Source organism: Gobius niger (genome assembly GCF_951799975.1).
Source record: "Gobius niger genome assembly, chromosome: 13".
NCBI lineage: Eukaryota > Metazoa > Chordata > Actinopteri > Gobiiformes > Gobiidae > Gobius > Gobius niger.
In genome coordinates this window covers 14517109-14530546 of record NC_136864.1, presented here as the reverse complement: position 1 = coordinate 14530546, position 13438 = coordinate 14517109, and the positions used below count along the sequence as shown (strand labels likewise).

General features: G+C 41.6%; 1 protein-coding gene across 2 annotated transcripts in view; it reads left to right on the top strand.

Moving 5' to 3' along the window:
- Positions 1-1079: 1079 nt before the first annotated feature.
- Positions 1080-13438, top strand: part of brinp2 (bone morphogenetic protein/retinoic acid inducible neural-specific 2) — a 170942-nt gene continuing 158583 nt past the window's right edge. For both annotated transcript variants that reach the window (XM_079569070.1, XM_079569071.1), the window contains exon 1: positions 1080-1752. The gene's annotated coding sequence lies outside the window, so the exon portion shown is untranslated. The remainder of the gene's footprint in view (positions 1753-13438) is intronic.

Here is a 13438-nt window from a genome sequence, read left to right as displayed (position 1 = left end):
CACAATTTAATACCAATATAATGCCAAAGATTAATATTAATATGACTCTTAGTTGTTCACTGCTGCTTAGAGAACATGGAACAGAAGCCGCTCTCCTCTCCCGCACAACTTGTTAATAAAATAAGTTGAAAAAAGAGCATACCAACTATTTTCTGATCGTCGTTGAGTGAAACATCCGACATGAATAAGCGAGAAACATTGCGTGTTTCCGTTGGACACGTAAATGTGTCTCACGTACTAAGGCTCCATAAACAGACATAAGCTTTGTTGCAACCCGAAAATATGAATATCTCCGCGAACATTCGAGTGCCCACATCTGAGTCAAGTCTGTGTGAAAGATCGCACAATGTGAAGATCTCCACATGAAGTTGGTGGAGACAACTTGGCCATCGTCCCCACGCAAACCTACGCCCACGCAATATACTGAAGGAAGACAAAACAAATGTCATTCCATAACTAGAAAAAAAAAAAATCAGGTATAGCTTCTTTAAGTGTCCATGAACACAATATTGATAAACGGCATTTGCCTCATGAACACCAACTGAATGCAGTGCCTTTTGAACGTTGTTTTGATTTCTTATGTAGGGTCTATAAGGGATAATCCAGTGGTGCCTTGGACCTTATCAGTCAAAATACAGCCTATTATTCACCTGATTAAAAGAGCACCTTCAAGTCCCTGTTTCACCAGAGATCCTTAGGTGCGAGTCATTTGAGGCTGGCTTTAGCAAATCTTAATGAGCGTCATTATAAAGGGATGGGAGCCTTTTCCCTTCATTAGCCTGGCTGCTCCTTTGGGCTCAGATTCATAATTCCGAATCACCTTCATCCACGGACCCCCCTCGGTGTGTTTCAACCTCCTGATGGCACTCCCTTTAAACTTGCCTCCGCTCCGCGCGCCCCTCATCTTCATTTTTCCTCATCTCTTGCAGGTGTATAAGTCTTTTTTCCCCGTGCCCTCAACCCCTCCCGCTTTTATTTCCCTTTCTCTCCCTCTTCTCATCCTCTCCACTGTTTCCTCTACGCCTCTTCTCCAATCACAGCTTCGGACGGGCGGGGCTTCCTCCGCCAGGAGAGTGTGGACAGCGCTTGTTGAGGAGAGAGGCGGCGTGTTGGAGAGCGAAGGCAGCTGCCCCACAGAGACCCCTGTTTTCCCGACCCTTTTCGAAAAAGCGAGTCCACGCTTTTACCCCGGAGTGATGGAAGGATAAAGAAAATGCATTGCAGAAAAAAAGAAGAGTGTGTTTACCTCGGCGAACCCACGCTACCTGCGCGACAGGGCTTTGCATGGTAAATCTTTAAAAAGCAGTTTGGGAGAGCATTTGAGGATTTTTTTTTTTTTTTGTGTGTGTGTTCCGCCCTCGCCTGTCAACCCTCAACCATCTTTTACATGTAGCTAAACTTTCTTTTCACTCGCAGTTTTGGACAGTCACTGAAGCCGGATTATATTATAAGGAAACGAAAGCCCATCTGAACTTCACTATCCCCTCCATCTTAATTGCTCTGATGACGGAGACAATGCCTGGATTAATAGCACAGCCTCGCGCACGGGGAGGACTGAGCGAAGAGTGAAGGAGCAAAGGAGGCAGGAGGAGGAAGAAGAAGAAGAAGGAGAAGAAGAGGAGAGGGGAAGTCGCTGGCTTCCTTGCACCCTTTTTTTTTTACCTGATTTTCTCCTGCGTTTTTACTGGATACTCGGATAACGGAAGGCACAGCTAGAGGCACACCGGGAGGATTCACACCCGGGCTGAGTGGGTGAGTTATACATCCCTTGTTTTCCCCCATGTTACTTTTGGCGACACGTTGTTACTGTTTCAGCACATGCAAGTCACTGGGCTTGGGATGGTCAGTTGCGGTGCGTCCAAGTCGTGACGCATGGACCGTGGACGCGAGCTCAAAGGGGACATTCGCAGAGCATCAATGTGCAAGTTGTGCCAATGTTGTAGTTGGACATTTTAGCGTGCGGCACGTGGCTCTCGGTGCTGTCTTTTTCCAGCATATTTGTTAAAAGAACCACCTGGCAGCAAATGTGTGATTAGTTTAGTCTTGTGTGCCACATGCGCATCCTGAACTAAATCTGAACTGTCCTTCCAAGCTCTTGCATTTGAGTTGTAACCTTCTTTTTGTGTGTGTGTGCATGTTGCCTCTGCCGCTCTCTCTGTCGGTGCACTGTGGACAGCCGCGACGCACCCAGCAATTTCTCAGAGAACCCCCGAACCGCGTGAACGCAACACTTACCTGTCAGCTACTTTGTCATGATGGCCGCGCGCCTTTGAGTGGCCATAAGGGGGTGGGAAAAGTCAGATTTATATTGAACTACAACGCAATTACCGCTGCCAGGCTCTGACAAGAGGTAGCCTATCTCAGTGCGCACAGCAGCCTGAAATTGCGGGTCGATCCTTATTGGCACTGCGTTCTGGGGAAGGATATCCAACAGAGCCATTACTGAGGCAAGCTGCATGCGTTACATCTGGAGAATGCGCGAGGCTGAGCGCTGCGGGGTTATATTTTTTATGAGTGAAGCGCGCATTATGGTTGACCAGTGCAGGCGGCGGCAGTAAGAGGAGCACTTAGAGTTGAAGAAGTGTGTGGTGCGCAGCGTGAGGCAAGCGGCAAAACAACAGTTAGAAGCCAGTTTTCAAAAAGAGTAACGAGTAACTATAAAATGTTGTATTTGTAGACTTTAATGCCTGCGTATTGGGGTAATTTGTTTGATGCATTTAACCCATCCTTCAACCGGTGCATCGAGGGCAATCTGTCAGGTGCAGTGGGCGACCGCAGTGCAGTGCCAGGCACCCAAATCACACACATCTGGACAGGAGTACCTATTTGGAGTTTGCAGTGCATGTGTCAACTTTGGTTTATGGAGTAGCATAAACCCACTGCAAACTCCAGACAAAAAAGACTCCGCCTCTCCTGAGAATAGAAACATGAGACCTTTTGGTGTGAGGCAAGAGTGCTAACCACGCAGCCACAGTGTTGCAAAATTATAATGTTTTGGGGGGAAAATGTGTGCTGAAACTAGACCTGTCACGACAATTACTATGTTGACTTATTTTTCAATAAATAACAGATAAACAATACATTTTTGGGCCCAATATTTTTCACCAGTACATTTGTATTGCGAAATTTTAAGACTAAGTAGTTTTCGAAGAGAGCTTACCTGTCAGTATTAAGCTTTAGGGTTTAATACTCTAGCACTGGCGCTAGAGTTTAGCGCTTCACAGCTAGAAGGTCCCGGGTTCGATTGCCACCTGGACAGGGCCTTTCTGTGTGGAGTTGCATGTTCTCCCCTGTAGGTTTCCCCTACCACTCTCAAAACATGTACAATAGGCCAGGATGAATGAGAGTGTGTTTGTGAGTGCGAGTGCGGGACAACAGATGCAAATTTGCTACAATCCGGCGTGGCGTGTTTACATGCATGAGTCCCATGTGTGTCCCATGTACTGTCCTGACCAAATAGACAACCAAATTAATTTTCATTGTACATTTATATCACGATATTTTAACATTAGGTAGTTTTTGAAGAGAGCTCACCTGTCAGTTTTAAGTCTTTTTATAAGGTCTTCAGTAATATCGTTTATCGTAATATTTCCTGCCTCAATATGTCGGACTCCCATGCTTGGGACTGTCACCCCGAAACTCTCATCTATCGAATGCTTTAGAAGAATTAAGTATTTTAACTGGACTTTTAGTTTTGATTCGATGTTGTATCAGTTAAGATGCTTCAGCAGTCATCAGTCTCATCTATCGAACTATTCCACTGCCACGTTGATTATTCATATCCAAAGCAGTATTTTTTTTTTCCACTGCCGCGTCATTACTATTTCCTAAGTGAGAGCTCAAACTTCAGACTTCGCAGCACTCCGGCAGCACATTGTGATACAAACATCTGAGAGGCAGTAAACATTGATCTGAGCAGGTTTATGGACGAGAACACAGTTTATTGCCTCATGACTCCATTTTTAAAAATCCAGACGGACCACTGGGGGCAAAATGCACAAGAAATATAGATTATAGTAGCTACTACTGTAAAAGGCCAAGAATCTTTACAGATTTGTTCAAATACTGTGTGCTACTATAACTAAAACTAGAGATCTGTTGCAGTTACAAAAACAAAGCCTTTTTATCGTCAACATACCAATTAATCAATTAACTTGAGTCATTACTCTGATGTTTATTCTATTGAGTGATTTTATTTTGAAGCGGTCTTATTGCAATCTTACAGTTTTGGCTTCTAGGCTATACTCACCTTTGCTCATACATTTACATTACAGTTTATATATTTGTGAAGGCTCTCATTCGTCCAGGAATTATTCATCAACTCAGTCCAGTGGACAATCTAGCCTCATTATGATGAATACAGTTTGTAACTTAAAATGATGGAGATTACCCCATCGAGTAGCAAACAAGTTTCATATTACAGGGTCGTCTTTCTGATAGAAAAGTAAGAAAGATCAGAACCAAAAACGAAAATGACTTTGATACCCGAGGGGAGTTTATCTCTTTATTATGTTTCTTTTTATTCACAGACATTGCAATATCTTGACCAAGAAACAATTCTTGGCCAGTTTAAAACTGATTAAATGTGAAACCTCATTTGACCTGCATAAATATATAGTCTGGTGGCTGAATCCAATCAAGAAAGGAGCAGAGCATTTCAGTGTAGTTTGCATGTTCTACCTGTTTCCCCCAAAACATGTACTGTATTGGCTTGCTGTCAATACAAGGAACCCTGATCATGAGTCTGGTTTAAGGTCAGGATATGGGCCCCAGGACAGTGGTCTAGGTTTCACTGAGGCACTGATAGAAAGGTGGGTTAAATGCAGTGGAGAACAGTAAAGTATATTGAGTGCCTCAGGCTTTATTGAACAGGACGGGTGAACATAAACTGAGGTGAAGAGCAGGGAGAGATATTCATTACACTGTTAGAGCCGCAAAAGAAGTTCCGAGTATACTGGGGATTAAGAGACTTGTTTTCTGATACTTTTTATATTGTTCAAGCTCATATGTCATAGTAAAACACTTAACATAATGTGCCGCATGTCTCTATATGTAAGACAAAGATCAACTAAAGAATAAGATAGAAAAAAAGGAAAAAGAGTCAAAGCAAAAAAGTACTAAAGCTTTGACACCTTTCACGCTTTCTCTACGCATCTTTGAACATTATTTACTATTTCAAGAGTCATGTGGAAGTGAAACCTTTTTTTTTTCTCTCCCTGTATGTGCTATCCGCATTTATTGATTGACATGTAGGCCTCTTTTATGTGTTGCCTATGCAGCTGTGAAAAATCTTTAAGCAATGTTACAGACGTATGGAAAGCATTATTTGGCATAGATCTGGAGTAAATGATTATTGATTCATAAGACTGAACTGCAGCTTTGGTGTGATCGGTAATGCTTTTCCGCACAAAAGAGTGATTATGACGAGGCACGCTCCGATGGCTTTGTTTGTGTCGGCGCAGCCATAAAGTCCGCCAGGTAGTTTGTGCTTTATGTCCTTATTGGGGGGGGGAAAGGGTAATTGTGGTGGATAGGGTCATGATTGTCGACATAAAAGTAGCAGTGGAATGAAGCAATATGCGAAGAGAGCGGTTAAGTTGCCCCACGGACCCAATGTTCAGCGTTTTTTTTTTAATCCTTGCTTCAGCGGGTGCACACTGCAGTTAAATTTCCAGGCAAGGAGGTACTGAATGTGGTGGAGTATGGTGGAAGGGGGTAATTGCATGGCACAGACTGGCACACTTCCATCTGTCACGTCTTTTTTTCATTACATAATAGAAGCTTATTCTAAATTAACAAGCGCAGCAAATAAAAACTACAAGGGCAATTAACAACCGCTTCAAGATGGTGCTGTCATATTTATTTCAATTACAGACCCAGTAATGAAGCCTAGGCGTTAATTCAACCTGGTAGATTAATTTCAGCATCACCTTCCTCCAGCCAATGATCGCTTCTGTGAGGGCCACACCTCCACCTCAGCACATCAGCGTAAGAGCCGCACCTCCATAGCAGCCAATCATCGCCCTCGGTCCCGCTTTTAAGCCTCCAGCAATCATGGTTAGTTCACTTCCCAGCTGTGCGGCCACCCACCTCCGCCCCGTCTCCACCTCTTTCGCCCACGGCTTCTCCCTGCTGCTTTCTTCACAGTCTCCATACCACCACCAGTGTCCAGGCTCCAGGGGAAGACATCCCTGACTCCAAGCTGTTCATCCATGCTAACTTGCATACACACCGCCGGGGTCTGATCGCCAAAACTAATATACACGTCAATAAAACTTCCCAATCACCGCTTTTTCTTGAATCACAGTGTAGCCTCAGCACATGAACTCAAAAAGAAAAAATAAGGAAAGAAAATAAGAAAAACTCACCCACCGTGAAGTTGACTGGGATGTTGTTGGATGTTATGGCCGCATGTCACATTTTTGACTGCTCAATGCCTTTTAACATCCGAGTTTTAGAGTCCTAGTGTGGCTCGTACTGGAATACTTTCACTTGTATGCACTATATTTGATTAAGCGTGATTCATTTTTTGTGATGTCCCATAAAAAAAAATATAATAATGCATTACACCACTCTATTCAAGAAGTAATCTGAGAATTAACACACTCCTGAGCGCTCACACCTTTCTTTTCTACTGATTATATTAAGTTGTCACATCCAAAAGAAAAAGATCACCTTCCAAAGGACAACATCATACAATGCCCCTATCCCCAGCCTGGTGCCTCGTTTCCTCCTCTTGACAGCGCTGTCCTGCCCCTAGTGGCCAAACCGGGGGAATGTTGTGTGTGTTGTTGAGTTGGAAAATAAGGGAACAGTGAAGTGTTGGAAGGGCGCTACATAAAACACAGTTAAAGGCACTCTCCTTGTGTCTTTGTGGCCTTGTATCCCTTTTTTGCCTTTGTACTTCAAAGTGCACTGGCTTCATAGGGAGAAGCCACAATGCCTCCCTCTGCACCAGTAGTGAAGGGAGAATTGTCATAGGGGGCCTGTATGGAGGCTCCGTTGTTTACTATATGAGTGTTAATCCTGAAAAGTTGGCAAACGGCAGAGTGCTGTTGACATTTGAATCTCAACAGGAGGTGAATCAGTCACAGAGAGCTTGTGCTGAGCATGTGGTGGGTGTAGCTAATACTGTTTTTACTATACCGCATTGTAAAAAAAAAAACAGATTATTTTTAATCCGCGTGGGTTTTTTAAAGCTGGATCCAAATGTTCTTACTGCAAAATCATGTCGGAAAATGTGCGTCTAACCACAAAGGCATGTTTTTACTTGTGCATTAGTGGAAGAAAAACATCAGGTGAATACTTTACATATACAGTATAACATTCAATTTAAAGCAAAGCAATTTTCAAAGTACACCGTATTGTCTAGTTTTAGTTTCAGGTCCATATCAGTGTTGATACAATTTGCAGCATGCTACACCCAGAATGACTCTCATTTGTATGATTTTACCATCGTAATTCAGTGTGACTTTATCTTGTCTTCTGACCACAATAGCTGCTGATTGCACAAGCATCTTTTTGCCTCACCTTGGCTGCACTCACCTTCTCTGCGGCTCCTCCACTTCCTGACGATGATTAGAAAAGACATTCAGTCGAGAAAACTACAATTATTATAGTTTGCAAAATTGATCTTTGTATTGAACTCGGTCTTCCAGGTTCATCGGGGCTGGCATCCAAACCCTCTATCATTGATTTTTTTTTTTTCACCTCGCTACTGTTAACTGAGCCTTTATCCTCACTGATTCAAACAAGCAACTTTCAGCCAAGCAAATTCACTTATTGTTGCTTTTGATGCTTTTTAATTTAAGTCAGGTAATCGTACACGCTTGACTACTTTTGCTCAATACTATGAAAACCTGATGAACTATTTTTTTGTATCAGTCCCAAACATGGATCATGGGGAAAAGTTGTGTCATCCAGAGAATTTCGGCTTTACCCTGCCTTAGATTATGATTATGCAGTGGGATTGGAAAGGGTGCACTGGAGCTATTCTTACTCTTAAAAGTAGGTCATACAATTTGGGGTAAACGTGTTCAAGTCAAGTCAAAGATGTCCGCTCCACCTTGTCTCCCAGATCAGAGCTGTTCCCTCCCGTTGGCCCTGGAATAAATTTCACAGCGTGCAGGTTTTCGTTAGATGAAGTGGCTCGCTCCAGAGTGGAATGGAGTGGAACAGCGAGAGCGTATTAAGGCAGATGTATCATTGCAGCTAACTTCAGCCTGAACATCTGGGAGGAGGCGATAATAGCCTGTCTGCCCGCTTAGCCACATCACTACTGGCCCCCAGTAGAGGTAGAACTTGTGTTTTTACATGCTACGGCAAAAATACTCAACTGGTTCTAATTAATAAGTGTCAATTGTATTAAGAACATTTTGAAAAGTTGTGATCTTGTTTTTTCTGTCTTTTTGGTAACACAATCCCTCTACACTTGCAGGGATAGTGTCGTTTTCTCAACAAGACTTCCGTATTCATTTATCCAAAGAGAACTAAGAACCAGACAATTACGCTGACTGGTTATACTAAGATACAGTGCAACTTTATTTGAATAACTATCAAATGTTAATAAAACGCTGTAGAGATTTTTATACTCTTTTCACAAATCCAAACTTGCTGGTGTCACCCAACCCTACTGTGTTCCTCCAAACGGGGGATCAAATTAACCTGTTATCTGCCAGCATATCAAAGCGTATTGACTGGAGAGATGATGCCAGTCTGATACCTGATTTCGACATCAAGACCTTCTAGTTTCTAAAACTATGTGTGAGATCTGGGGGGGGGGCGGCAAGCAACAGGTTAAGTGCAGTCATTTTGCCATTACCAACTCATAATCTATGTCTTTATGAATAAATTTCACTTACTTTTCTTTTTTATCTCAAATTCAAATCAATTCGGAATGAATTATGTTGTATTTAACAGAAAATGACTGATTTTGGATGGCTTTCTCAGATACAGTAAATGAGTGGAGTACTTGACAGACAGCTTCTTTGCTCTGTGTTGATTGAAGTATTGTGCTTAAAAATGTGCTGTAATGTCACCTAATTAATTTTACACGAACAGACGTTGGTGGGAATTAGAATTACTGCCTTCCTGATTTTGATTTACCACTTATCCAAATCACCAAGAGCTTGGTGGCAAAATTGCGTTCAAAATCCCTCTGAAACCACGCTAATATGTCCGTAGGAGGACTGTTTTTTTCTTGTTACAGTCTTGGTTCTGGCCCGAGATGAAAAAAAAAGAAAAAAAAGTGCACATTTGTCTGGCTCCTTTTTATGCCTGATTACATATTTAATTCATGAGTCGACATTGATAAAACGCATGTTAAAAACCCTTCTTCTTCCTCTTCAGCTTAGCCCTGTTTGGCTGACTAACCCCACACACAGCTTTGAACTCACCACTGCATGCAGATTTGGGAACGCACTCAAGCGAATGTGACTCCACCAAAGGCATAGATTTTTATCACTGGGGATAATACGGTGAAATTAAATGCCTTGGAGGGATATATTGTGTGTGAGGCTTTTGAGCTCAATCAATATTTATAAATAATAAAGCAGTTGAGGGGAGAAGTGCAGCGGATGCTAAAGATTGGTGGTGTATGAAGAAGCAATATGGGAACGAAGAGGGCAGGGTTAACTGTGCTGTGCGAGATATATATTAAAGTAAAGGGATCCTATCTCAAGAGCAATATCCAGTAATAAAGACAGCATGAGACATCAATGACCTAACATCCGGATCAACAATGCGGTTTCTGACATCAGTGTGGATTACATTTTTATTGATGAAAGCGCGTTCTGTATTTAGTGACTGTAGGACCTGGTCAAATGTTAGGTGTATATTAGAGTGAAAGGGCTCATCATGATCGTCCAACATTGGGTTGCGGCTCTTTCTACTTGTTCACGTCGCCTGATCCCTGGGAGAGCTCATGTCTACGTCTACTGAACGCAGTCGGCCCGTCAAGGTCACCAACGAAGACATCACGGCATTAATGAAGCCATACATCACGTTCAGCATATGCTTCAATTAGAGACTTCGCACACATTATTGAGATGATGTTATCCAAGTGCTTTCATTAGTTAGGCTTCAGTAGTCCTGCCGTCTGATTAGGGAACAGAGATGGGGGTTTGCCGGTATCGACTGGAGCCACTGGTGATGTGGGCGGTGGAGCATGTTCGGTTCACCGTGAATGAGGCGCGAGTCAAGCCCACGTTTAGGATCTGTGATGACCGTTAGTTAATCATGTTCTGTGTCGGCGCCGTGGTCAAAGTGGAAATGCACTGCAACTTCAAAGCCTTCCTGAGCCACCAGACAACAAAGTACATTTACTCTAACTACAATAATACAATGCCGCTGGTATCACTTTTCATGTAGACAGTTGTTGTGTGATTGATAATGTTAAGTTAGGGATTACAGTTTAACATCTTAACCCCCACCTGAACAGAGCACATTTTCTCCAGTTTTACACAAATCTAAAAACATCTCGACTGGAGCATACAGCCGTTTGGCCAGAGTAAAGCCTCATTTGAAGGCTAAGATCAACAAAACTGATCAAAGCTTCTTCCTTGTTTTTGTTATCACATTTTAGCTGTTTTTGTTGCATTTTTATCATGTTTTTGTCATGTTTATTTGCCATGTTTTCGTCATGTTTTCATCACGTTTTATTGTTTTTTTCTTGTGTTTTCTTGTCACGTTTTCATAGCTTTTTTTGTCCCATTTTTTGCTTAAATTTATTTGTGTTTTTGCCACATTCTTAATGTTTTTTTCTCTTCTGAGTTCCACATATTTGCCACCGTCTAACAGCACGTGTCTAACTGTGTCCAGACCATGTTTACCAATTTGTGATCGATAATTCTCTTCAAAGTGTTTATGTTAGTGGTGTAATTTCAGGTTTAATATCTCAGGTTTGAGGACCGGGCCCCGGATAAAGCGGAAGAAAATGGATGGATGGAGGTTTGAGGTTTATCTATCTAATACTGTTCATTCACAAGGATGTTTAAGACCTGATGTAGATGAGGTTGAAAGTGTGTGGTTAGAGGTGGGGATTATTATTGGAAGATTACTAACAAAAAAAGTTGATAATAGGAAACGGTGCAGAAGTTTGTCTCAAGAAGACCTGGTTATCCATTCCAAGGAATTGATATACACTTACAACTTAAAGTTGTTCTTTGCCGTTTGACACAAATGGTTTTAACTGTGAAAAGCCGTGAGAATTTCACTCTCACCTATTGATCCCAGCAGCACTAAGAAAAATCCTGTAAGACTGCCGATATATAACTTGTACAAGACACCTTTAGTAGCCTGGACTTTCACTTCTGTATATGCACTGAGGCCTAACTGTGGTTTCTTCAACTCCACTTAAGATTAAATGAACCATGAAAAATCACTTTTTAAGGCAAGCCGAGCTACAGAATATAATAAGAAGCATCATGCGCGCTCACAAATTGTATTAAAAGTTAGAACAGGCTATTAAATTGCTTTTTTATTGTGCAATTCAGTTTCATAACAATGCAATTGCTGATGCTGGGTTTTACATAAAATCAATTTAGTTTTCTTGTACTTGCAGGGCCACGACTCTACACTGTTTCTTAAATCTGATTTGCCACTTAATTTAATTTAACATGGCGCGTGTGTGTAAACAAGATAAATATACATGCGTCAATTCGGGTGAAGATAGATATCTGTTTCTGCCACATAAATCAGTTTCTCAAATGTGTTTTATTGTAATCCGCAAATAGCCACAGAAATTTAGTTTTGGGCTAGTCTGTATTTCCTATTGCCAGGGTTTGAAAAGCTTTCGAGTTAATACAATGTTGCGCTCATTTAGTGTCATGTATTTCACTGAATAAGTTCTGTTTTGCTCTCCAAATGTTGCTTTGCAATTGGCCAAGAAACGGAGAAATAATAATTAGTACTCAGCTATTGACGCCAAAGGATGGATTTTCCAAAATCATGTTTGGCCTGTATCCATTACCTGGATAAGTATATCTTCTAAGGAAATGGTCAAAATTTCATATCTCGATATTCATGCGAGATATCTCGATTTTGATGCGATATGAAATAACTATGGATTAGGTGAAAACCAAGCATTTTTCAGAAAAATTAAAACGTGCAGTTTTATTGATGAAAATCTATCTCGTTCACATCTTGCTTTTTTCGATTTGAATGTTTTGAATGTTCATATCTCGATATCAATGCGATAATGATATATCGTTGCTTGTTCGATATTAACATCTTGAATGTTCATATCTCGATAACGATATGATAACGATATATCTTTCAGCCCTAATATCTTCCATAATCATTTAATTGCAATTTGTGTCATTTATATTTTCTCTGACTGTTGATGTTTTATGTTTGTATAAACTGGATTGATTTGTATCTCATTACTGTATTTGATTGGAGTTCCCCTGGCTAATGGCATGGTACCAAAAATGGCATCCTAATAAACACAGTTTTTAGTTTTAGCTGCTCAGATCAGATAAGTTGACAGTTTATGGACTTGAATGCTGAGGACACTTCCATGTTTTATCAACAATGCAACCAAATCCAGGAAATACTAATCAAGCTGCTTAAAGGAAGGAGGCCACCGTTTTTCCATACTGAGATATGTTCTTACCTGAGCTTGAGTTGATGTGTACCTGTCTGATCTTTAGGCGTGTGCTCAGTCACGCAAAACGACCAAAGATGTATAGTTACACAAAATTAAACATGTCGATTTTCTAAGGGGCTAAAAAGGGGTGATATAACATGGTTAAAAACTCACAAAGGTCATTTTTTGCATGATACGTCCCCCTTTAGGATAGAACGTTTTGACTGAAGGGTTATACAATAGCATTTACTCTTCAGAAGATTCCTGTTTGAGTGGCAATTTCAGATGGCAAATGTCAGGAACACTGGCATTTGCAAACTAAATCACCAAATGATTGAATCCTGACAACTAAATTACCCCCTTGCAGTTCGTTTTTGTACTACTGGGAAGGACAAATGGAGTTAGACAAACCCGCTCAAAGTGGACTTTAATTGCACTATTCATCTCTACTCTTTGGGGAAATTGATGTAACCCAACAAGTTCAAAGATCTTGACCAGGAATGCAATGGCCAGCTGCTCCCTCTATTGGCAGCACTTACACCTCAGTATCGTTCAGCTGCTGCTCAAGTAAAAGGGCAAAGTGTACCAGAAAATGATGCCAGTGATTGCTATCTCCAGAAGAGTGAAACCACAGTGGAAAACCCGTGCCGTCCTGACAACCATACAATAAATCTCTTCCTGGCCTTATCACGGGGGTCATCTCCAAATCGTCCATTTAATGTTTAACAGCGAAGCCCGGTATGATATCAGCGGTAGATAAAGTGGAAATTCGCGATTGCTTTGGTCAAGTGAAGAAGACGGGGCGCTCCGGCTGAGAAAATTATTTATTGGACAGAGGGGAGGTCCGCTGAG